Source organism: Phyllobates terribilis, unplaced genomic scaffold, assembly GCF_046119375.1.
Source record: "Phyllobates terribilis strain yellow unplaced genomic scaffold, ASM4611937v1 Scaffold_3__8_contigs__length_932513732, whole genome shotgun sequence".
NCBI lineage: Eukaryota > Metazoa > Chordata > Amphibia > Anura > Dendrobatidae > Phyllobates > Phyllobates terribilis.
The window spans coordinates 481,697,176-481,721,122 of record NW_027362763.1 but is presented as its reverse complement, the minus strand read 5'-3'; the positions used below and the strand labels follow the sequence as shown (position 1 = coordinate 481,721,122).

Genomic DNA, 23,947 nt, shown 5'->3' with positions numbered 1-23,947 from the left:
TTTGTGTCCCATTGACTTGCATTGGTTTCCGGTATCGGAATCGGCGATATCCGATACTTTTTGGGTATCGGCCCGATCCAATCCGATACGATATTTCCTGATATCGGAAGGTATCGCTCAACACTACTCATGACCCAATATCAACATGGGCTTACGAGGGACCGTTCCTGTCAAACTAATCTGATCAGCTTTTATGAGGAGGTAAGTTCCGGACTGGACCAAGGAAATGCAGTGGATGTTGTGTATATGGACTTTTCAAAAGCTTTTGATACGGTTCCACAAAAAAAGGTTGATGCATAAAATGAGAACAATGGGGATAGGGGAAAATACGGTGCATTGTGAAAGTATTTGGCCCCCTTGAACTTTTCTACCTTTTGCCCCATTTCTGGCTTCAAACATAAAGATATAAAATTCTAATTTTTGGGGGAAAAATCAACAACAAGTGGGACACAATCATGAAGTGGAACAAAATTTATTGGATATTTTAAACTTTTTTTAAAAAATAAAAAATGAAAAGTGGGGCGTGCAATATTATTCGGTCCCTTTACTTTCAGTGCAGCAAACTCACTCTAGAAGTTCAGTGAGGATCTCTGAATGATCCAATGTTGTCCTAAATGAATGGTAATGATAAATAGAATCCACCTGTGTGTAATTAAGTCTCCGTATAAATGCACCTGCTCTGTGATAGTCTCAGGGTTCTGTTTCAAGTGCAGAGAGCATCATGAAGACCAAGGAACACACCAGGCAGGTCCGAGATACTGTTGTGGCGAATTTTAAAGACGGATTTCAATACAAAAAGATATCCCAAGTTTTAAACATCTCAAGGAGCACTGTGCAAGCGATCATATTGAAATGGAAGGAGTATCAGACCACTGCAGATCTACCAAGACCCGGCCGTCCCTCTAAACTTTAATCTCGAACAAGGAGAAGACTGATCAGAGATGCAGCTAAAAGGTCCATGATCACTCTGGATGAACTGCAGAGATCTACAGCTGAGGTGGGAGAGTCTGTCCATAGGACAACAATCAGTCATACACTGCACAAATCTGGCCTTTATGGAAGAGTGGCAAGAAGAAAGCTATTTCTCAAAGATATCCATAAAAAGTCTTGTTTGAAGTTTGCCACAAGCCATCTGGGAGACACACCAAACATGTGGAATAAGGTGCTCTGGTCAGATGAAACCAAAATCGAACTTTTTGGCCACAATGCTAAACGATATGTTTGGCGTAAAAGCAGCACAGCTCATCACCCTCAAAACACCATCCTCACAGTCAAACATGGTGGTGGCAGCATCATGGTTTGGGCCTGCTTTTCTTCAGCAGGGACAGGGAAGATGGTTAAAATTTATGGGAAGATGGACAGAGCCAAATACAGGACCATTCTGGAAGAAAACCTGTTGGAGTCTGCAAAAGACCTGAGACTGGGACGGAGATTTATCTTCCAACAAGACAATGATCCCAAACATAAAGCAAAATCTACAATGGAATGGTTCAAAAATAAACGTATCCAGGAGTTAGAATGGCCAAGTCAAAGTCCAGACCTGAATCCAATCGAGAATCTGTGGAAAGAGCTGAAAACTGCTGTTCACAAATGCCCTCCATCCAACCTCAATGAGCTCGAGCTGTTTTGCAAGGAAGAATGGGCAAGAATTTCAGCCTCTCGATGTGCAAAACTGATAGAGACATACCCCAAGCGACTTGAAGCTGTAATCGCAGCAAAAGGTAGCGCTACAAAGTATTAACTCAAGGGGGCCGAATAATATTGCACGCCCCACTTTTCAGTTTTGAATTTGTTAAAAAAGTTTAAAATATCCAATAAATTTCGTTCCACTTCACGATTGTGTCCCACTTGTTGTTGATTCTTCCCCAAAAAAATATAATTTTATATCTTTATGTTTGAAGCCAGAAATGTGGCAAAAGGTAGAAAAGTTCAAGGGGGCCAAATACTTTCACAATGCACTGTATATGTATGTGGGTTAAGAACTGGCCCAATGATAGGAAACAAAGGTTGGTTATTAATGGAACGCACTCAGACTGGGTCACAGTTAACAGTGGGGTACCACAGGTGTCAGCCTTGGGCCCGCTTCTTTTTAACATATTTATTAATGACCTTGTAGGGGGCATACAGAGTAGTATTTCAATATTTGCAGATGCCACTAAACTCTGCAGGGTAATCAATACAAAGGAGGACAATTTTATTTTACAGGAGGATCTATGAAGCTTGGGCTGATAAATGGAAAATGAGCTTTAATGGGGATAAATGTAAGGTAATTGCACTTGGGCAGAGGAAATAAAATGTATAATTATATGCTTAATTGTAAAACACTGGGCAAAATTGTCACTGAAAAAGACCTGGGTGTATTGGTGGACGACAAGCTCACGTTTGGTGGACGACAAGCTCACGTTTGGTGGCCAGTGTCAGGCAGCTGCTGCAAAGGCAAATAAAATAATAGGATGCATTAAAAGAGGCATAGATGCTCATGAGGAGAACATAATTTTACCTCTATACAAGTCACTAGTGCGACCACACTTAGAATACTGTGTACAGAACTGGTCTCCGGTGTATAAGAAAGACATAGCTGAACTAGAGCGGATGCAGAGAAAAGCGACCAAGGTTATTAGAGGACTGGGGGGTCTGCAATACCAAGACAGGTTATTACACTTGGGGTTATTTAGTTTGGAAAAACAAAGGCTTAGGGGTGATCTTATTACTATGTACCATATATGACGGGACAGTACAAAGACCTTTCTACTGATCTTTTTACTCTGAGGCCTGAGACGGGAACAAGGGGGCATCTTCTACTTCTGGAGGAAAGAAGGTTTAATCATAATCACAGACACGAATTCTTTACTGTAAGAGCAGTGAGACTATGGAACTCTCTGCCGCATGATGTTGTAATGAGTGATTCACTACTAATATTTAAGAAGGGCATGGATGCCTTTCTTGAAAAGTATAATATTACAGGTTATGTATACTAGATTCCTTGATAGGGCATTGATCCAGGGAACTAGTCTGATTGCCGTATGGAGTCAGGAAGGAATTTTTTTCTCCATTGTGAAGCTTAGTGTTTGCCACATGGTTTTTTTGCCTTCCTCTGGATCAACATTGTTAGGCTATGGGTTGAACTAGATGGACTTAGTCTTCCTTCAACCTTAAAAACTATGTTACTATGTTACTCTGTCTGCCTCTTTCTTTTGTACCTCTGCAAGTACTTCCTGCAATGCTGTGGCGTATTGGGAGACTCCCTCCCCTTCTCGCTGCAATCGATAGAAGAATTTTGCCTGGAGATGCCCTCACTAGCCGTTTCACCCTATATCTCTTCCAGAAACGTCACCATTTCTTCTAAGGTGCTACGTGTGGTTTCCGGTTGCAAAAAAACATTCCTGCACGCCTCACCTTCCAGGGAAGCCAGAGCGATTTCAATTTGTAGTTCTGGGCTGAGATTAAAAATCTTGGCAGCGCTCTGCAATCTGGTGACCCAGTCTGTCAGGGGTATATTCTGGCCATCAAATTTGGGCAGAACACTAAACAACGTGCTCATAGGGAGGGCCCTTGCAGGAGTTCCACCATTAACTGCGGTACTCACATTAGCCACATTGCTGTCGGCCATCTCCATCTCTGTAACCGTACCCTGCTCGCAGCGCCACTTGTATCGGTGTCCAAAGAACACCGCAAGGCAGGATTTAATTACGGCACAGCAGACGAGAAGACTGAAACAAAACTCCGGCTTTATTATATACAAAGGAATTATATGCCGGGAGATGAAAATAACAATATTTACAATAACGATATTACAAACATGTACATAGGTAGATATAGCTGGAGCGAGTCACAAACTATGCTCCAGCTATGGCAATGAAAGCTCAGAACAAACAGTGCACATCCAGTTTCACAAATTACTCTGAGCTAATCCCCTATCTGGCTTTCCGCTATTCGGGCCACACTGCTACAGCATCCTAGATACAGAAAACTATGCTAAACCCTAACACAGTTCACATTGATGGGTCACTCACGCGTGCGTAGATCAGGTGCAGATGGCGGCCGCCGCTTGCTCCTGGTGGGAAAGCACTGGATGTATTCACTTGAGTCTTTTCCTTGCATACGGGTCCTCTTTCTTCCAGCCAGCAGGCAAAACTTGCCGTACTCTCACAGAAATGGCTGACAAGCTGTGTTGTGTGTTATCTTATGTCCTCAGTCTCACGGGAAAATGTTCTTCAAGAACAGGATAAATTTCTCTATTCCTTGACACAGTCCCAAACAACAACTCTTGCTATAGTCCATAATCTTCTCTTTACATAGATTAACAGTGTCTTCTTTATAGTCTCTGATGCTCAGGGAAGCTGACAGTGTCTCCCTGTTACCTCAGACACACACAGACATCCACACGAGGTCTCTACTTCCTGGTCCTCCTTTCTGTCCCAGCACATACCAACAACAGCAGGGGGAGGAGACTAGTCCAACAGCAAGGCTCAGAGGGGAGCATGATGCTTTAAAGTCACAGTGTATTCAATGTCCGTTAAGGGACAATCTCCTACAGTACCACTATAGGAGAACCACTCCTTTATAATGGGAACATTTTTTTTACTGAGGCCCTCCTCAATGTCTCTTTAAAGAGGTATTGGGGTGCGTCCATATTTTTGGCACCCCTTGCAGTCACTGCATTTTCAATAACAGTATAGGAGAACCAATCTTTAATAATGGGAACAGCAAAGCATAGCTGGCTGATAGCCCTCTAACAATAGTGAGGGCTGACTGCTGGCCCTTTAAGAATAGTAAGGGCCACCTGATGGCCCTATAGATATAGTCTTTGTGACTTTCATAGTCCCTCCTTCATAAATGAAACAGGACGTGTCTGATCATGTCTTACACACCACATGGCCAGATAAGGTAGTAAAATGTTAAAATGACATTTACTGTTGAATGTATTTTTCACTGTTAAAAGCAATCCAAAAGTGCAAAAACACATCAAAAACTCAATGTGTGAACATAGCCCAAGGTGTGAAGGAGCATTTTTGTTTTTGTGTATTTATTTTGCCTTATATACAAGTCAGTACCCTGGAAAGGATGTTCCTTAACATTTTTCCAAGGAAAATCCATTTTGGTTTCATTTTTGTATGTTTTATTGTAAGTCAGTAAAAGTGGCATAATACTTTGACAACATTGCTCGAGAGCAGCTCGGGAGAAGGGAACTCACTTGATGCCCCTATGGGCGACAGTGATTTTGTGAAACTATCCTCAGATGTTATTGGTTTACACAAATTACTAACGAAAACTTGGTGGAATATTAAAAGTCTGGAGGAATATAGGAGGACGGGTATTGTTCCTCGAGGCTTAAGGATACAGATATTCCCAGCCTGGCAAGCAGATGAGGATTTTAGAAATACATGGGAAGCAGGCCTACTTAAGGGCTCTAATATTATCCTAGATATGCTAATTACTCATGACAAGCAAGTACTGGATCATGTAAAGAGGGACATTAAATTGAAGGAGGGTCTGATGAAAAACTATGATCCTATTAAGGAGATTGCTCCTTTTGAATTAAAACTAAAAACCATTATAGACCAGTTGGAGACAGAGATTATAAAAAGGAAGACACAGAAATTTCAACATGATAGGAGTGATTTTGATAGTAAGCGAGCCTACAAGTGGTCACACCAAGGGAACATTAGGATTGGGGGACCAACTAAACCTAAAGACAAATTTAGGGGTACCCCGAAACATCTACCCACAACCTCAGAATTGTCATCAAGCAATTTTTCTGTCGTCAGAAATAAGCGACACAGATGTCGCGGTCGGAGGGGTAAACGAAAATCTACCAAACTTAAGGAAAAGAAACTGACGTTACAGGGAGTCGTCCTCGACTTACAAGAGGAACACAAGGTCCAACAGGAACAACAGGAGATAGTTTATAAGGAAGATGCAGGTAATCTATGTATTATTAATTTGTCATCATATGTTCTTACATGTGACGAAGAAGCTTTACTCTCCAAGGGTCTTTAATTTTCACTCATGAACACCTTGGACAAATTTACACTCACAAAGGACTTATATTTATTTTGCAGGCAACTTACTTTCAAACTTCTCTATCACCAACCTTCAATAATCGACACCTTGCCGGATGATGAGAGACAAGTCTTTCGTGATCTGGTTGATCTCATGCTTGAAAATGAATGACCCCCTGGTAAGAGACCCCCTTTTCCCGGCAGACTACCGTCACATGCCACTCCTTCCTTCTCTCTTTTCCCTGCAGTACAGATCTTTATTGATATGGTCTGCAGGGATATACAAAAACTTAAAATTGATACTTGTAAACAGGGCAATTTATCACTACAAGAAGAAAAGGCATTGATTAAATTAAAAAACAATGACACTTTTGTGATCAAAGAGGCGGACAAAGGAGGCAACATAGTGCTATGGTCTATTAGTCTATATTTGAAGGAGGCAAGTAGACAACTAACTAATACAACCTACTATCAACATCTCCCCTCAGATCCAACATCCGTCTTCAAATATAAGTTAGATGGCCTACTGGCCTCGACATTACGGCAGGGGACCATCAACAAAAAATAATTTGACTTCTTAACAAATCATCACCCTACTACTCCTACTTTTTACTTGCTCCCAAAGGTGCACAAGTCCCTGTCAGAACCCCCAGGTAGATGTATCATATCGGGGATAGGGGGCCTTTTTGAACGTCCATGTGTTTATCTGGATTATTTTTAACAACCCCTAGCCTCATCTTTGCCTTCTTTTATTAGAAACACCACATCTTTTACAACAACTGGATAGCCTGGATATACCAGAAAATACAATGCTGGTTACTATGAATGTGGAGTCCTTATACTTGAATATTGGACATGACTTGGGTATAAATGCTGTCTCCCATTTTTTGGATGCACATACCACAGGTACAAGACCACATGACTCCTTTCTTTTGAATCTCTTACAGATGGCATTACAAAATAATTATTTTTTGTTTGATCGTGTATTTTACCGACAAATGTCTGGAACCGCGATGGGGGCAAGATGTGCCTCTGAGTACGCAAACCTCTTTTTGGGCTGGTGGGAGGAGACAAAAATATGAAAGATGGACCATTTTCAACAGCATGTTATAGGATGGTATCGTTATATTGGCGAGGAATAAGGGCATATGATGAGAACATTGTTCTTCCTCTGTATAAAGCGCTGGTAAGGCCGCACTTAGAATATTGTGCACAGTTCTGGGCTCCGGTGCTCAGGAAAGACATATTGGAGCTAGAGAGGGTACAAAGGAGGGCGACTAAGGTAATAAAGGGAATGGAGGGACTAGAATACCCAGAGAGGTTGTCAAAATTAGGCCTATTTACATTGGAAAAGAGAAGGCTTAGGGGAGACCTCATAAACATGTATAAATACATCAGGGGGCAGTACAGAGATCTCTCCCATGACCTGTTTATACCAAGGATGGTGACAAAGACGAGGGGGCACACTATGCGTCTGGAGGAAAGGAGGTTCCTGCACCAGCATAGAAGGGGATTCTTTACGGTCAGAGCCGTGAGACTCTGGAACTCTCTGGGAGAGGAAGTGGTGATGTCCAACTCACTTAAAGAGTTCAAGAGAGGCCTGGACGCCTTTCTTGAGAACAATAAATTTACATCTTATGCTTAGTTAATTAATCCAGGGATTTAATCTTACTGCCAGATTGGTGTCGGGAAGTGAATTTTTCCTCAGTGATGTAAATTGGCCTATACCTCATGGTTTTTTGTTGCCTTCCCCTGGATCAACGCTGCGGAATAGCTGCAGTGCACAAGAAATAGGCTGAACTGGATGGACGCTTGTCTTTTTTCGGCCTTATAAACTATGTAACTATATATGTAATATGACATCCTCATGCTGTGGTCAGGCTCCTTGGAGGAATGTTTGTTCTTTTTTGATCTGCTTAACGATAACTATTGGAACATTATTCTAACACCAAATTATTCATATTCCTCTGTAGAATTTTTAGACCTTAAGATTATCTTGACTGGATCAACCCTCACCATGACTCTTTTCCAAAAACCTACAGCAACAAATAGTGTATTGCACTTCTCCAGTTTACACCCTGATCACATCAAAAGAGGTATACCGAAAGGACAATTTTTGCGACTAAAAAGAAACTGTAGTTCACAACAAGACTTCAAGCTACAGGTTCGTGACCTAACACAAAGGTTCCTTGCTAGGGGTTATCACCATAAAGTTATATCTGGAGCTTATCAATTCTCTAGAGACATTGACAGGAAAGAGACTTTTAAACCTAAATGTCGAAAAGATTGGGGGACTATTAATTTTATAACCACATACCACAATCAATGACAGGATGTCCACCATATTCTTTCCAAGAATTGGGGGATATTATTAGGGGAACCTAAGCTCTGTAACATCATCTCTACTAAACCGAGGGTCATTGCCAGGAGGGCTCAGAACCTGAAGGACTGCCTGGTACCCAGCCATTTTAGACGCCCCACCTGTTCTCTTAACAGGGGCTTCAAATTGCGGGGTACCTATCCTTGTGGGGAATGTACGGTATGCCCATTTATGTTGGCTGCTGATAACATCTCTCTCTCTGTTCTCCGTGAACAGCTACGTCTTCGAGAATACTGCAATTGCAAGACACGCAATCTTGTTTATGCGATTATTTGTGGCTGCCCCAAAATCTATGTGGGCCAAACAACACAAGAATTGAGACGCTGTTTTCAGCAACATTGATCCACCATCAATATTGCTGAGAAGGACTGTGAGAAGGGCAAGACACTCACCTCAATTGCTACACACTTTTTGGACTTCCACAGGGGTAGACCAAAGAATATTCGACTTGTGGGTTTGGAAACGGCCCGCAAGAACATCCGAAATACGGACATTGTACCAGAACTTCCCTCATAACTGCAGATGTGTTATGTGCAGCATGAGACGGGGCATTATCATGCATGAAATGATCTCGATGGTCCAGATGAATGGAGTGGAGGATGGCTGGTTGATGGACACCCCATGCAAACACGGCTACGGCGCTAACAAGGAGGAGGTGGAGTAATGCTTTGGGCTGGAATCATGGGGAGAGAGATTGTCGGCCCTTTTAGGATCCCTGAAGGGGTAAAGATGAACTCCATAATGTATGTTGAGTTTCTCAAACAGCACTTCCTTCCATGGTTCAAGTAGAAGAACCGTGCATTCCGCAGCAAGATCATTTTCATGATAATGCCCCGTCTCATGCTGCACATAACACATCTGCATCTCTGGCTGCTGTGGGTATAAAAGGGGACAAACTTATGGTGCGGCACCCATGCTCCCCTGACCTCAACCACATTGACAACCTCTGGCGCATCATCAAAAGGAGTGTCTATGATGGCGGGAGGCAGTTCACATCTAAGCAACAGCTCTGGGAGGGTATTCTGTCCTCATGCAAAACAATTGAAGCAGAAACCATCCAAAACCTGACAAATTCAATGGACGAGAGAGTTCAGAAGCTCCTTTCGAACAAGCGGTCCTATGTGCAAATGTAACATCACCTAGAATAAAGTTTTGAGTTGAAAACTGTTTGATTTCAGTTTGTAATAACCTGCTAATGCTTATAATTTAAAAAATGACCATTTTTTTGTTCTTTATTAAAATGAAAAGGTTGAAAATCTGCTGTGCATAATAATTTGGAACATACATTTTGAGTGCAGTTTGAGTTTTTTATTTTTTTAAAAATATACTGTTATCATAGGCAGTTTGTACAAAAACCTTTCAATCGTACTCTAATAGTTATTTGACTGGAAAATTACAATGACTGCAATTCATATAGGTAATTTGGGAAAATCTGAGAAAATATTATTTGCATAATAATTTGGAACACAGTGTAGTGGAGATCGACTAGTGCTCATCTCCTCCCATCCCTAGCCTTAGCCATATGCCAGGGAAAGACAGGGCGAGACACGCGTGCGGCGATTGCGGAAGAGGCAATATAGGGACGGCAGTTGAGACAGGGTGATACTAGACCAGACTAGGAGGTCTCCACTTCCCCCTTTTCCTAATGTCTGGGCTCCCTTTCCCTCTTACCTCTGTGTTGCACTAAGTCTTTCCCACACCTGTCGTGACACATATATACTGGGATCGGAGACAGATATATCATAATGGGCCCAGGATGGGAGACATATATACTAGGATGGTCCAAGGATGGGGGAGATATATACCAAGATGGGCCCAGGATCGGAAACCTATATACCAGGATGATCCCAGGATGGGAGACATCCATATCACGTTGGACCCAGGATGGGGGACATACTATATGTATATAGTATACCTCGATGGGTCCAGGATGGGAGATATACAGGTGCATCTCACAAAATTGGAATATCATCAAAAAGTTAATTTATTTCAGTTCTTCAATACAAAAAATTAAACTCATATATTATATAGAGTCATTACAAACAGAGTGATCTATTTCAAGTGTTTATTTCTGTTAATGTTGATGATTATGACTTACAGCCAATGAAAACACAAAAGTCATTATCTCAGTAAATTAGAAAATCCGAAATGTTGGCCTACTGAAATGTATGTCCAGTAAATGCACTCAATACTTGGTCAGGGCTCCTTTTGCATCAATTACTGCATCAATGCGGCGTGGCATGGAGGCAATCAGCCTGTGGCACTGCTGAGGTGTTATGGAAACCCAGGTTGCTTTGATAGCAGCCTTCAGCTCGTCTGCATTGTTGGGTCTGGTGTCTCTCATCTTCCTCTTGACAATACCCCATAGATTATCTATGGGGTTAAGGTCAGGCGAGTTTGCTGGCCAATCAAGCACAGTGATACTGTTGTTTTTAAACCAGGTATTGGTACTTTTGGCAGTGTGGACAGGTGCCAAGTCCTGCTGGAGAATGAAATTTTCATCTCCAAAAAGCTTCTCGACTGAGAAAACATTGAAGTGCTCTAAAATTTCCTGGTAGACGGCTGCGCTGACTTTGGTCTTGATAAAACACAGTGGACCTACACCAGCAGATGACATGGCTCCCAAAGTCATCACTGATTGTGGAAACTTCACACTAGACCTCAAGCAGCTTGGATTGTGTGCCTCTCCACTCTTCCTCCAGACTCTGGGAACTTGATTTGTAAATGAAAATTGGAACTCTGGGACCTTGTGGAGTGTGTCAATGACTGCCTTCTGGACATCTGTCAAGTCAGCAGTCTTCCCTGTGATTGTGGAGCCTACTGAAACAGACTAAGGGACCTTTTTAAATGCTTAGGAAGCCTTTGCAGGTGTTTTTTGTTAATTAATTTACTGAGATAATGACTTTTGTGTTTTCATTGACTGTAAGCCATAATCATCAACAATAACAGAAATAAACACTGGAAATAGATCACTCTGTTTGTAATGACTCTATATAATATATGAGTTTCACTTTTTGTATTGAAGAACTGAAATAAATTAACTTTTTGGTGATATTCTAATTTTGTGATATGCACTTGTATCTACCGGGATGGACCAAGGATCAGGGACATATATACCAGGATGGGAGACATATATACCAGGAATGAAGACATATATACCAGGTTAAGGGACATATATGCCAGGACTGGCCCAAGATGGGTGACATATATACCAAGATGGGGGATATATATACCAGGATGGGCCAAAGGTGAGGCAAATATATACCAGGATTGGCCATGGATGGAAAATATATAAACCAGGATGAAGGACATATATGCCAGGTGGGAGACATATATACTAGGATGAGCCCAGGATGAGGGACATGTATATCAGGATGGGCCCAGGATGGGGAACATATATACGAGGATGTGAAGCAAATATACCAGAATGGGTCCAGGATGGGTCCAGGATGGAGGACATGTAAAATAGGATGGGAACAGGATGGGAGACATATATACCAGGATGGGGGACATATATAACAGGATGGTCCCAGGATGGGTGACATGTATACCAAGATGGGTCCATTATGAGAGACATATATTCCAGGATGGGAGATTTTATAAAAAGATAGGGAACATACAGTGAAGGAAATAAGTAATTGATCCCTTGCTGTTTTGTAAGGTTGTCCACTGACAAAGACATGAACAGTCTGTAATTTTAAGGGTAGGTTAATTTTAACATTGAAAGATAGAATATCCAAAAACAAATCAAGAAAATCACATTGTATCAATTAAATTTTTTTTATTTTGAATTTTGCAGTGAGAAATAAGTATTTGATTCCTCTGGCAAACAACACTTAATACTTGGTGGCAAAACCATTGTTGGCAAGTACAGAAGTCAGACGTTGTTTGTAGTTGATGATGAGGTTTGCGCACATGTCAGGGGGAATTTTGGTCCACTCCTCTTTGCAGATCATCTCTAAATCATTAAGATTTTGAGGCTGTCGCTTGGCAACTCGGAGCTTCAACTCCCTCCATAAGTTTTCTAAGGGATTAATGTCTGGAGACTGGCTAGGCCACTCCATGACCTTACTGTGCTTCTTTTTGAGCCACTCCTTTGTAGCCTTGGCTGTATGTTTTGGGTCATTGTCTTGATGGAAGACCCAGCCACGGCCCATCTTCAATGCTCTTACTGAGGAAAGGAGGTTGTTGACCAAAATATCGCGATACATGACACTATCCATCTTCCCTTCAGTACGGTGCAGTCGTCATGTCCCCTTTGCAGAAAAGCACTCCCAAAGTATAATCTTTCCCCCACCATGCTTCATGGTTAGGACGATGTTCTTAGGGTTGTACTCAGCCTTCTTCTTCCTCCAAACACGGCGAGCTGAGTTAATACCAAAGAGCTAAATTTTTGTCTCATCTGACCACAGCACCTTCTCTCAATAACTCAGACAATCATCCAGGTGTTCATTGGCAAACTTCAGACGGGCCTGCACATGTGCCTTCTTGATCAGAGGGACCTTGCGGGCACTTTAGGATTTTAAACCTTTAAGGCGTAATGTGGAATCAATGGTTTTCTTGGTGACTGTGGTTCCAGCTGCCTTGAGATCATTAACAAGTTCCCCCCGTGTAGTTTTAGGCTGATCTCTCACCTTCCTCATGATCAAGGATGCCCCATAAGGTGAGATTTTGCATGGTGCCCCAGATTGATGTCGATTGATAGTCATTTTGTATTTCTTCCATTTTCTTACTATTGCACCAACAGTTGTCTCCTTCTCACCCAGTGTCTTACTTATGATTTTGTAGCCCATTCCAGCTTTGTGCAGGTCTATGATCTTGTTCCTGACATCCTTAGAAAGCTCATTGGTCTTGCCCATGTTGTAGAGGTTAGATTCTGACTGATTAATTGAGTCTGTAGACAGGAGTCTTTTATACAGGTGACTATGTAAGACAGTGGTCTTTAATGCAGCTAACGAGTTGATTAGGAGCGTCTAACTGGTCTGTAGGAGCCAGAACTCATGGTTTGTAGGGGATCAATACTTATTTCTCACTGCAAAATGCAAATAAATGTATCTAATTTGTACAATGTGATTTTCTTGATTTTTTGGGGGATATTCTATCTCTCAATGTTAAAATTAACCTACCCTTAAAATTATAGACTGTTCATGTCTTTGTCAGTGGGCAAACTTACAAAAACAGCAAGGGATCAAATAATTATTTCCTTCACTGTATATACTGGGATACGAGACATATACACTGCTTAAAAAATAAAGAGAACACTCAAATAACTCATCCTAGATCTGAATGAATTAAATATTCTCATTGAATACTTTGTTCTGTACAAAGTTGATTGTGCTGACAACAAAATCACACAAAAATCATCAATGGAAATCAAATTTATTAACCAATGGAGGCATAGATTTGGAGTCACCCCCAAAATTAAAGTGGAAAAACACACTACAGGCTGATCCAACTTTGATGCAATGTCCTTAAAACAAGTCAAAATGAGGCTCAGCATTGTGTGTGGCCTCCACGTGCCTGTATGAGCTCCCTACAATGCCTGGGCATGCTCCTGATGAGGTTGCAGATGGTCTCCTGTGGGATCTCCTCCCAGACCTGGACTAAAGCATCCACCAACTCCTGGACAGTCTGTGGTGCAACGTGACGTTGGTGAATGGAGCGAGACATGATGTCCCAGATGTGTTCAATCTGATTCAGGTCTGGGGAACGGGCGGGCCAGTCCATAGCTTCAATGCGTTTATCTTGCAGGAACTGCTGACACACTCCAGCCACATGAGGTCTGGCATTGTCCTGCATTAGAAGGAACCCAGGGCCAACCGCACCAGCATATGGTCTCACAATGGGTCTGAGGATCTCACCTCGGTACCTAATGGCAGTCAGGCTACCTCTGGCGAGCACATGGAGGGCTGTGCAGCCCTCCAAAGAAATGCCACCCCACACCATTACTGACCCACTGCCAAACCGGTCATGCTGAAGGATGTTGCAGGCAGAAGATCGCTCTCCACGGCGTCTCCAGACTCTGACACATCTGTCACATGTGTTCACTGTGAACCTGCTTTCATCTGTGAAGAGCACAGGGCAAAAGTGGCGACTTTGCCAATCCTGGTGTTCTGTGGCAAATGCCAAGCGTCCTGCACGGTGTTGGGCTTTGAGCACAACCCCCATCTGTGGACTTCAGGCCCTCATACCACCCTCATGGAGTTGATTTCTAACCGTTTTTGCAGACACATGTGTGGCACTCCAGTGGTCCGGTTGCCACAGTGGCATTGCCTCCTTCACAAGAGGTGATGCCATGCCTGGAAGCATGCAGGGGTACCCTAATCAGGTTTTGCTAGCATGCAACACTGTCCTGGCTGCAGACCAGCAAGGGGAGTCCCTCCCCTTGGCAACTGGGATCTGGGGGCGGGGTTAGTTAGACTTAGTGTGAGGAGTTGAAGTGAGGACGTCGACGAGAGAGGAGCTGGGGAGTGGAGCTGCGCGGCTGTTCACCCCAGAAGGAACCAACACAGAGGAACCGGACATGGGAGTCCGAGGCTGTGGGGCACTGAAGGCCCAGCAGCAGAAACCGGAGGGCAGGAGACTGCAGGTCTCTTTGCCCCATCAGACGCCCGGAGGCTCAGCAGCACCACAGGGCCCTGCACAGCCACGTGGGAGCGACGCCTCAGCAAGGCCCGAGCTGCCTGCCATACGGGTGAGCACAAAGACTTTGCACTCAGGGACGAGGGCCACCGCACAGCTACAAGGAGCAGGGCCAAAAAGATTAGTGGAAAGGGGAGGCCTCCAACTTCACCTGGTGAGGTGGATTCCTTACTTGCTTCCAGGCTGCCCGGACTTCCACTTCTAGCCAGTACCCTAGTCCCGGCTTGCCTAATCACCGCCAGTAAAGATAAGAGGAAACCGCCATTAAGTTGTGGACTGATTATTGCTGTGCCATCAAACCCTGCACTACAACGCCCAGCATCATCTATAACATCTACACTGCCCTGGAGCTAAGCTCTACCTGTGGAGAGCCACACCAGCTTTGCTGCACTAACATCAGCTCCAGAGGACCTGCTGCGCAGCGGCGGCTCCCTTTAGCCGCATACCACAGGTGGTGTCACGAACTATATATATATATATATATATAAAAACTATAAATCGCCTGTAAATAAAATCCCCCTTTTTACTGACCGTCCTGGGTCACGGACCGGGTCACCGCCACTCTGACATCTCCCCAAGCAACGACTGGCCCGGCACCGTGTAGCCCACGACCCAGGGGGTGCGTCACATGCACATTTGTGGCCTGCTGGAGGTCATTTTGCAGGGCTCTGGCAGTGCTCCTCCTGTTCCTCCTTGCACAAAGGCGGAGGTAGCGGTCCTGCTGCTGGGTTGTTGCCCTCCTACGGCCCCCTCCACGTCTCCTGGTGTACTGGCCTGTCTCCTTGTAGCGCCTCCAGCCTGTGGACACTACGCTGACAGACACACCAAACCTTCTTGCCACAGCTCGCATTGATGTGCCATCCTGGATGAGCTGCACTAGCTGAGCAACTTCTGTGGGTTGTAGAGTCTGTCTCATGCTACCACGAGTGCGAAAGCACAACCAACATTCAAAAGTGACCAAAACATCAGCCAGAAAGCATTGGTAATGGATGTGGTCTGTGATCCCCACCTGCAGAACCACTGCTTTATTGAGGGTGTCTTGATAATTGCCAATAATTTCCATCTATTGTCAATTCCTTTTGCACAACAGCATGTGAAATTGATTGTCAATCAGTGTCGCTTCCTTAGTGGACAGTTTGATTTCACAGAAGTTTGATTTACTTGGAGTTATATTCTGTTGTTTAAGTGTTCCCTTTATTTTTTTCAGCAGTGTATTTCAGGATGAGCCTAGGATTGGAGACATATATACCACGATGTGCCCAGGATGGGAGACAAATATACCTGGATATCAGACAAATATACAAGGATGATCCTAGGATTGGGGACATATGTACCAGTATGAGCCCAGAATGTGGGACATATATACAAGGATGTGCTCATGGCCCCAGGATGGGAGACATATACCAGGATGAGACCTGGTTGGGGGGACATATTTACCCAGATGGGGGACATATATAACAGGATGGGGGGACATATATATCAAAATGGGGAACACATATAACAGGATGAGGGACATATATACCAGAATGGGAGAGATATGTACCTGGATGGTAGACATATATACCATGATGGGCCCAGGTTGGGGACATATATACCAGGATAGGGGACATATATATTTGGGTGGGCGACATAGCTACCACAATGGGGGATATATATACCAGGAAGGGGCCCAGGATGGGAACATTACTACATAACGAGGGAGGGGTGCAACATGTAGTTTCTTATAGGATTTAAAAAGCTACAAGGGCCTATACCTCTGACAAACGTGGGGCGAATGGAGTGAATGGTAGGTCCAAATTTTGAACCGGGGCTCATCAGACTCTAGTTACACCACTGCGGTTCATACATGTAGTACAGTTGAGTTTGTGCTGTAGTCCAGCCACACTATGAATTTACAATATTTCAGGTTTCACCTAGGATTTCATCACTAATTCTACTCTGCTACATACAGTATGTTAACTCTCTTTTTACAATATTGTTTACAGATTTACATGGGACTGAATCACAGATTCAACTTTATATCAAGCTACAGATAATATTTTAAAACCAGAGTGCACAGATGTAGCAGTGTTCAATTTGTGTTGCAGTCCTAGATGAAACCAGAAATATTGTAAAATCATGGTGTGCACAGATGTGGTTGTGTCAAGTCTGCCAACTGTTTACCATGTGTTACTGACTCGCCCCCTGGGCCGCGTGGGGAACCCAGAACCGGGCCTGTTGTAGGATGCTGGGGGTTGTAGTCTCCGAGTGGCGGTGACCTGGTCCGTGGCTCAAGGTGGTCAAACCAGTGGCAGTCTATTTGTATTGTAATTGTCCGACTACGCCACCCGTGGATTGCGGTCAGTGGGGACCGCCACTGCGCTGCAGACCGTTGAGGCTGATGTTATATGCGCAGCCAAGAATGGGATGACTCACCACGGGAGAAGTATTGCCTCAGGGCAGCTAGAGTGAATGATGGTAGTGATGGTGTGGGCGTCCCAGTACTAATGGTGCTGGTGCGGCGATGAAACACAGAGACGTGTGCGTGTGGTTGCAGTTCAGGGTCTTTACTGATGTTATAAGGCAGACCCTCCCGGGAGTACTGGCTAGTATAAGGGGCCTGGTCAGTCTGTGAGCAAGCAGGATCTCCCCTGGCCAGGCGGAGTTGTAGGCCTCCCCGTCTATCTGCACTCTTCCTGGCTACCTTGCTGTAAGTGGTTACAAGTAGCCCAAGTCCCTGAGTATACCGTGTGGTGCTCATCCGTATGGCTGGTGACTTGGGGCCTTCTGTTAGCCTCCGCTCCTGGATGGCGGCGCTGGTCCCTTCTTTGTGACTGAGCCTCCGGGCTTCTATGGCCAGAGTACCTGGAATCCCCTGCCGGCTGGTTTCTGCTGCTGGGTGTATATCAGTCCCCACAGCCTCGGACTCCTGTGTCCGGTTACTAAGTTGCTCTGCCAGGGCGAGCTATATCTCTGCTTCCAGCCCCTGGTCTTCTGCTCCTGCTCCTACAGAGCTCCTAGTTCTTGCTTTCCCTGTGTCTGCTGTCTTCCAGACCAGACTGCGTCTCTGTCTGGGACTTCACTCACTAATCCCGCCCCAGACCCAGTTTATAAGGGCAGATTCCTCCCCTCCCAGGTCTGGGCGGGCCGTGTTGCATGCTTAGGGCTCCTGCCCAGAGAAACCTCCCACTTGCTCTCGGACATAATATTTCTATTACTGTGGCAACCAGACCCCTGGGGTGCCACATTCCCCCCTAGTAAATTTTAGTACTCCGGGACTAAACACATTTTTAAAGAAACATAAATACAAGGTGTAACAATAACAAGACAACATATTTACAAGAAACTTTAGTCTGTAGAGGTCACGGCGTGTCCGTAACAGGGTGTCCATATCACCCAAGGTGAAGTTCGTGTAACTGGAGGGTGTCCATGTCACCCAAGGTGAAGCTTTAAGCGAAGTAGGGGACCTGTCCAAAGCAAACCCCTTGCGTTGGCCTTGGGCGTGGCTGCAAGGCTGGAGATAGCTACTTTGGGCCGCAAGGAGGCCACGCCAGACAGGTTTTCTCTTCCGCGGCCGTCTTCACAAGAGGCACCAAGGTGCAACTATCTACAAAATTGTTCCGGTTATCCAGCTTCCATAATCTGTTAGTCCAAATAAATCTGCAGGGTAACTGAGAAACATAATTAGTAACAGGCAACAACAAAAACCATAAAAAGTTAACAGATAAATTCACAGTGCATTAGTTATATTCTCCAGCGAGCGGGCATTTGACCTCTAGTGACTCTAGTGGACCTACGGAGCTCACTAAATGGTTCTGCACTACAGGGTGTAGGAGATGTTGTAGGTAAGCTGGGCAGCTGTCTGTGCACTCTTTGGCTCACTAGGGGCACGGCAGGCTCACTACTAGCAGAGGGTTGATTCTCCTGGACTGCTGGTGTGGACTCTTCTGCCTCTTGGGCCAGCTGCTCTTCCAGCTCTACCGGTTCCTCTGTAGGCACTTGCGGGGCTGGCTGGAGAAAGGTGAGGACAGGTACCACGACAGCGCCGTTTACTTGTGTCCAAGACCGGGGGAAGTCTCCGAGTACGGTACTGATCATTTCTTCCCTTTCCTCTGCGGGTTGAGGGTTTTCTTGATCTTCTTCAGGGCTTTGCAGCTGCTCGGGACACTTCTTCAGGTGGTCTCTGGAGACAATGGCTGTGGTTTCTCCTCCATCCTTACTGATTACGCAGATTTTTGGGTTCTCATGGCATGAGGGCAGTACGGTGTACGGGTCCTTCTCCCACTGGTCGTCCAACTTGTGGAGCCGCCTCTTCCTCTTCAAGACCTGCTCTCCAGGTACCAGGGGAACAGCGGGAGCATACTGGTTATAAGCTTTCTCTTGCCTTTCTCTAGCTTGAGACAGACTTCGCTCGACGCTCTCCTGTACTTTCCAATACTGCTGCTGCCGTTCTGTATCCCAGTCTGCCTCTGGCGAGGTGTCCTCAGGTGTCAGGACTCCCATATCCAGGTCAATAGGCAGCTTACCAGGTCTTGCTCTCATTTGGTAAGCCGGGGTACAGTTGGTGGAACCTACAGGGATGTGATTGTACAAGTCCACCAAATCGGTCAGTTACTCAGGCCACAGACTGCGTTCTTCCAGGGGCAACGTTTTTAGCAGATCTATCACCACCTGGTTCATCTTCTCGCAGAGTCCATTGCTTTGGGGGTGATAGGGCGTTGTTCTTATCTTCTTGCAGCCATACAGGTTGCAGAACTCCTGGAAGACCTGCGCTTCGAAGGCTGGTCCTTGGTCCATCAGCACTTGGTCCGGGTACCTGTGTGGGCGGCAGAAGTGCTGCTGGAAGGCTCTAGCTGCTGTTTGAGCCGTTAAGTCCTTAACAGGGACTACCACCAGGAACCGGGAGTAGTGATCTACGATTGTGAGGGCGTAGACATACCCAGATCTGCTTGGAGCCAGCTTCACATGGTCCAGGGCTACCAGTTCCAGTGGCTGCCTGGTGATGATGGGCTGCAGGGGAGTTTTCTGGCTGGCACGATCATTTCTTCTTAGGTTGCACGGGCCACAGTCTCTGCACCACCTCTCGATGGATCCTCTCATGCCTACCCAGTATAACCGTTCACGCAACAAGAACTCCAGCTTCTTCCATCCGAAGTGTCCTGCTCCATTGTGGTATGCCTCCAGAACCATAGCCGCGTCTCGTCTTGGGACCACTACCTGCCAGGTCAACTCATGTGTTCGAGAGTTAACCATTCTCCGGCACAGCTTCTCCCTGTAGAGGAACAGCTTACTTTTCTCCTTCCACAGTTGCTTGGTCTCCTCCGGAGTGTCTGGGTCAAGACTGGCATCGGCCTGGGTCAGCATTTCCTTCACCAAACGGACTGCGGGATCACTGTCTTGCGTCTCCGCCCAGTTGTAGTGGGGCAAGGGATTGAAAGTCACGGAGCGCCTGTCCTTCACACGGTGGGAATACAGGGTAATCCCATGACGGTGGAACGCAGGGAGCTCGACTTCTTCCAGATCTTCTGGATCTCCCCTACGTCCGGTAAGTTCGGCATTCTAGACAGGGCATCCGCGTTGGCATTTGAGCGTCCCGCCTGGTATTTGATGGTGAATTCAAAGTTGGACAGGCGGGCCATCCATCTCTGTTCCAGGGCACCGAGCCTTGCAGTGACCAGGTGTGTCAACGGGTTGTTATCCGTGTACACGGTGAATTTGGAGGAGGCAAGGTAATGCTTGAAACGTTCGGTCACTGCCCACACTACTGCCAGCAACTCCAGATTGAATGAGCTATAATTCTCAGGGTTCCTCTCCGTGGGCCGTAGCTTTCGGCTGGCGTAAGCGATTACCCGTTCTTTCCCCTGCTGGATCTGGGACAGTACGGCTCCTAGCCCGATGTTGCTTGCGTCCGTGTGGAGGATAAAGGGCTGGCTGTAATCAGGGTATGCCAGGATTTCATCCCCCGTGAGGGCCATCTTCAGCTGGCAGAAGGACTCCTCTTCCAGCTTTTCCCACCTGAAGGGCGGCTTCTGGTTTTTGGCTTTCCGAGATTGACCTATCAGGAGGTCCTGCATAGGGGTTGCCATTTTGGTGAAACCGGGAATGAATCTTCGGTAGTAGCCTACCAACCCGAGGAACTGCTGCACTTCCTTTATACTGGAGGGTCTTGGCCAGTTTTTAATCACGGTGATCTTATCGGGGTCGGGAGCCACTCCGTCAGCACTCACCACGTGTCCCAGGTATTGCACCTTTGGTTTCAGGAGGTGACACTTGGAGGGTTTCACCTTTAGGCCATAGTTTGCCAGAGCTTCAAACACTTCGGCCAGGTGTTTCAGGTGGTCCTCGTAGGTCTTGGAATAAACGATGACATCGTCCAGGTATAACAGGACCGTCTCGAAATTCCGGTGTCCCAGACAGCATTCCATCAGCCGTTGGAAGGTTCCTGGTGCGTTGCAGAGCCCAAACGGCATACAGTTAAATTCGCTGAGACCCATCGGGGTGGTGAATGCGGTCTTCTCCCGGTCCGCCTCTGCTACAGGAACCTGCCAGTACCCGCTAGTGAGATCCAAAGTAGAGAAGAAGTTAGCAGATTTTAATGCAGCTAAGGACTCTTCTATCCTTGGTAACGGGTACGCATCTTTGTGTGTGATACGGTTGACCTTCCTGTAGTCTACACACATTCTCATGGTGTTGTCTTTCTTTTTCACTAAGACTAGTGGAGCTGCCCAGGGGCTACAGCTGTCCCTGATTACCCCAGCCTCCTTCATGTCTCTTAGCATCCCCTTGGCGTGTTGATAGTGTGCAGTGGGTACGGGTCGGTATCTCTCCTTTATGGGAGGATGGTCTCCCGTGGGGATGTGATGTTCTACCCCCTTTACTCGCCCGAAGTCTAGCGGGTGTTTACTAAACACTCTCTCGTACTCTTGAACCACCCGATAGACTCCCAGTTTTTGGTGTGAGGGAGTGGAGTCAGTACCCAAATGCAGTTGCTGACACCAGTCCTCCATTGGTTTCTTAGAGCCGTTACCTTCCTCTGGTTGAGATGGAGGCAAGGGTTCCACGGCCTGTACCGAGTTATTGTTGATGGTGAACAATTTGGCTAACGTGGCATACCGGGGCAGGTATACTTCTCTCTCCCCGATATTTATGATGCGGACGGGCACCCTCCCATGGCGAACATCGACCACCCCCCGTGCTATCAAAATGGTGGGCCTACTGTCCGAGTAGACTGGTTCTACCATTGCTTGGTAGTCTCTACCTCTTAGACCAATAGCTGCCCGGCACCAAATCATCATTTCACTTTTCGGGGGCATGGCAATAGGGAACGGGTCACACATTCTCACGCTACCTATCTCACCACCAGATAGTTCCACCTGTTGCCGCTTCATCAGTGCCCGGATCTCTTTTTGGAGCACACGCTGCTGGCCGGAACTGGCGTTCTTGGCAACCTGCTGTAAAATGAGAATCACCTCTGCAAGACAATTTTCAATCACATTAGTTCCCAAGGTTATTCTAGGGTGACTCTCGTGATGGTCTATGTCCACTATAATCAGTCCTTGTGCCGCCAGTTCGACTTTACCGATCTTAATGGTCACCTCCTTGAATCCCACCTGCGGCACGGGCTGACCATTGCTGGCGATGATACTCAGGTCGTCATCTGGGTAGCGGGTTATGTCCGAGTCATTCCAGTACTGCTTAAAGAGCACGTACGGGATGGTGGTCACCTGTGACCCAGTGTCTAGTAGGGCACTCATAGGAATGCCATCCAGTACCACAGGCAAGATTGGACGTCCCCCTACGTATTTATCACGCCAGTTTGATGGGCCTGATGATCTTATGCCTGGGGGTTGGCCCTCTACCCCAGGTTGTGCCCGTTTAAATGACAGTACCTTGCCATATGTCCGGGTTGATCGCAGCGGCGGCAGATGGGTCGTCCGTCCTCGTTGTATCTGTCGCTGGGTCTTCCTCTGGCCGGCGGGGTCCTCCTCAGTCGGCGCCACGGGACGTCCTCCGGTCCGGATGCCAGCTGGATCTTTCCTGGAGAAGAGACCTGTAAAGACTGCACAGTTCTGGTTAGCGCGGCAACGCTCTTAGTCAGCTCTTGGACCTGATGATGCAGGTCTGTAGCCGGGTCACTGTTTAAAGCCTGCGCATCAGCTCCCACAGGCCCTGCAGACAAGGGAGCCGTCTCCTGGTGGTAAGTGATAGCAGGGCGCCTGTGGGTCACAGCGCCACCTGGTGCCGGTTTCCGGAGCACCCGGATGGCTCTGTCCTTGAACTGTGCAAAGTCCAGGTCAGGGTCCTGTAAGGCCATTGCTCGCAACTGGGTTTGGTGGGCATTGCACAGTAGACCCTCAATAAATTGTTTGGTCAACAGCGTGTCTTCATTTCCCATGCTGTCAGGGTCTGCCTGCTTAATGGCTCTCAGGGCCTCTTGTAGGTTTAGAGCATAGTCTCTTATACTCTCATGTGCCCGCAGTTTGCACCCGTAAAATCGGAGCTTTATTTCGGCTGAGGTGCGGGTGTCAAATGTGTCTTTCAGCCGGGCTAGTATTTCTCTGACAGTTCTCTTCCTCCTAGGTGGCCAGGACTTTACCTCCCTTTGGGCTGCCCCGATTAACTGGGCCACCAGGATGCTTACTTTTTGCTCCTCCGTGAGGGGGTATACCTGGAAGAGGCTATCCAGTCTTTCCCAAAGTCACTTAGGGTATGTGACTCCCCTGAGTACTGGGGTAGCCAGGTTGCCCCCGGGATATAGGGCATGGTGAAAGGCATGACCGCAGCAGCGGTTGCGCTGGCGGCCGGTGTGGCGGTGGAGCTCCCCTCGGTGTCCGACATCCTCCTTCCCCCCCTAGTGGACCGTGGCCTACCTTGCGATGCTCTTCTTCCGTAGGCCGCGGCTCCGCAGTCGATCGTCGGGGTCGAGGACCTGGCGTTGCGCTCC

At 46.3% G+C, this 23,947-nt stretch overlaps 1 protein-coding gene across 3 annotated transcripts in view; it reads right to left on the bottom strand.

The window, feature by feature from the left end:
• The window catches only part of LOC141259633 (amine sulfotransferase-like), a 295,064-nt gene that overhangs the window by 251,426 nt on the left and 19,691 nt on the right, over positions 1 to 23,947 (bottom strand). The window contains exon 2 of one of the 3 annotated variants that reach the window (XM_073675897.1): positions 6,072 to 6,272. The exons of the other annotated variants lie outside the window; for them this stretch is intronic. The gene's annotated coding sequence lies outside the window, so the exon portion shown is untranslated. The remainder of the gene's footprint in view (positions 1 to 6,071; positions 6,273 to 23,947) is intronic. 3 annotated transcript variants of the gene reach the window in all.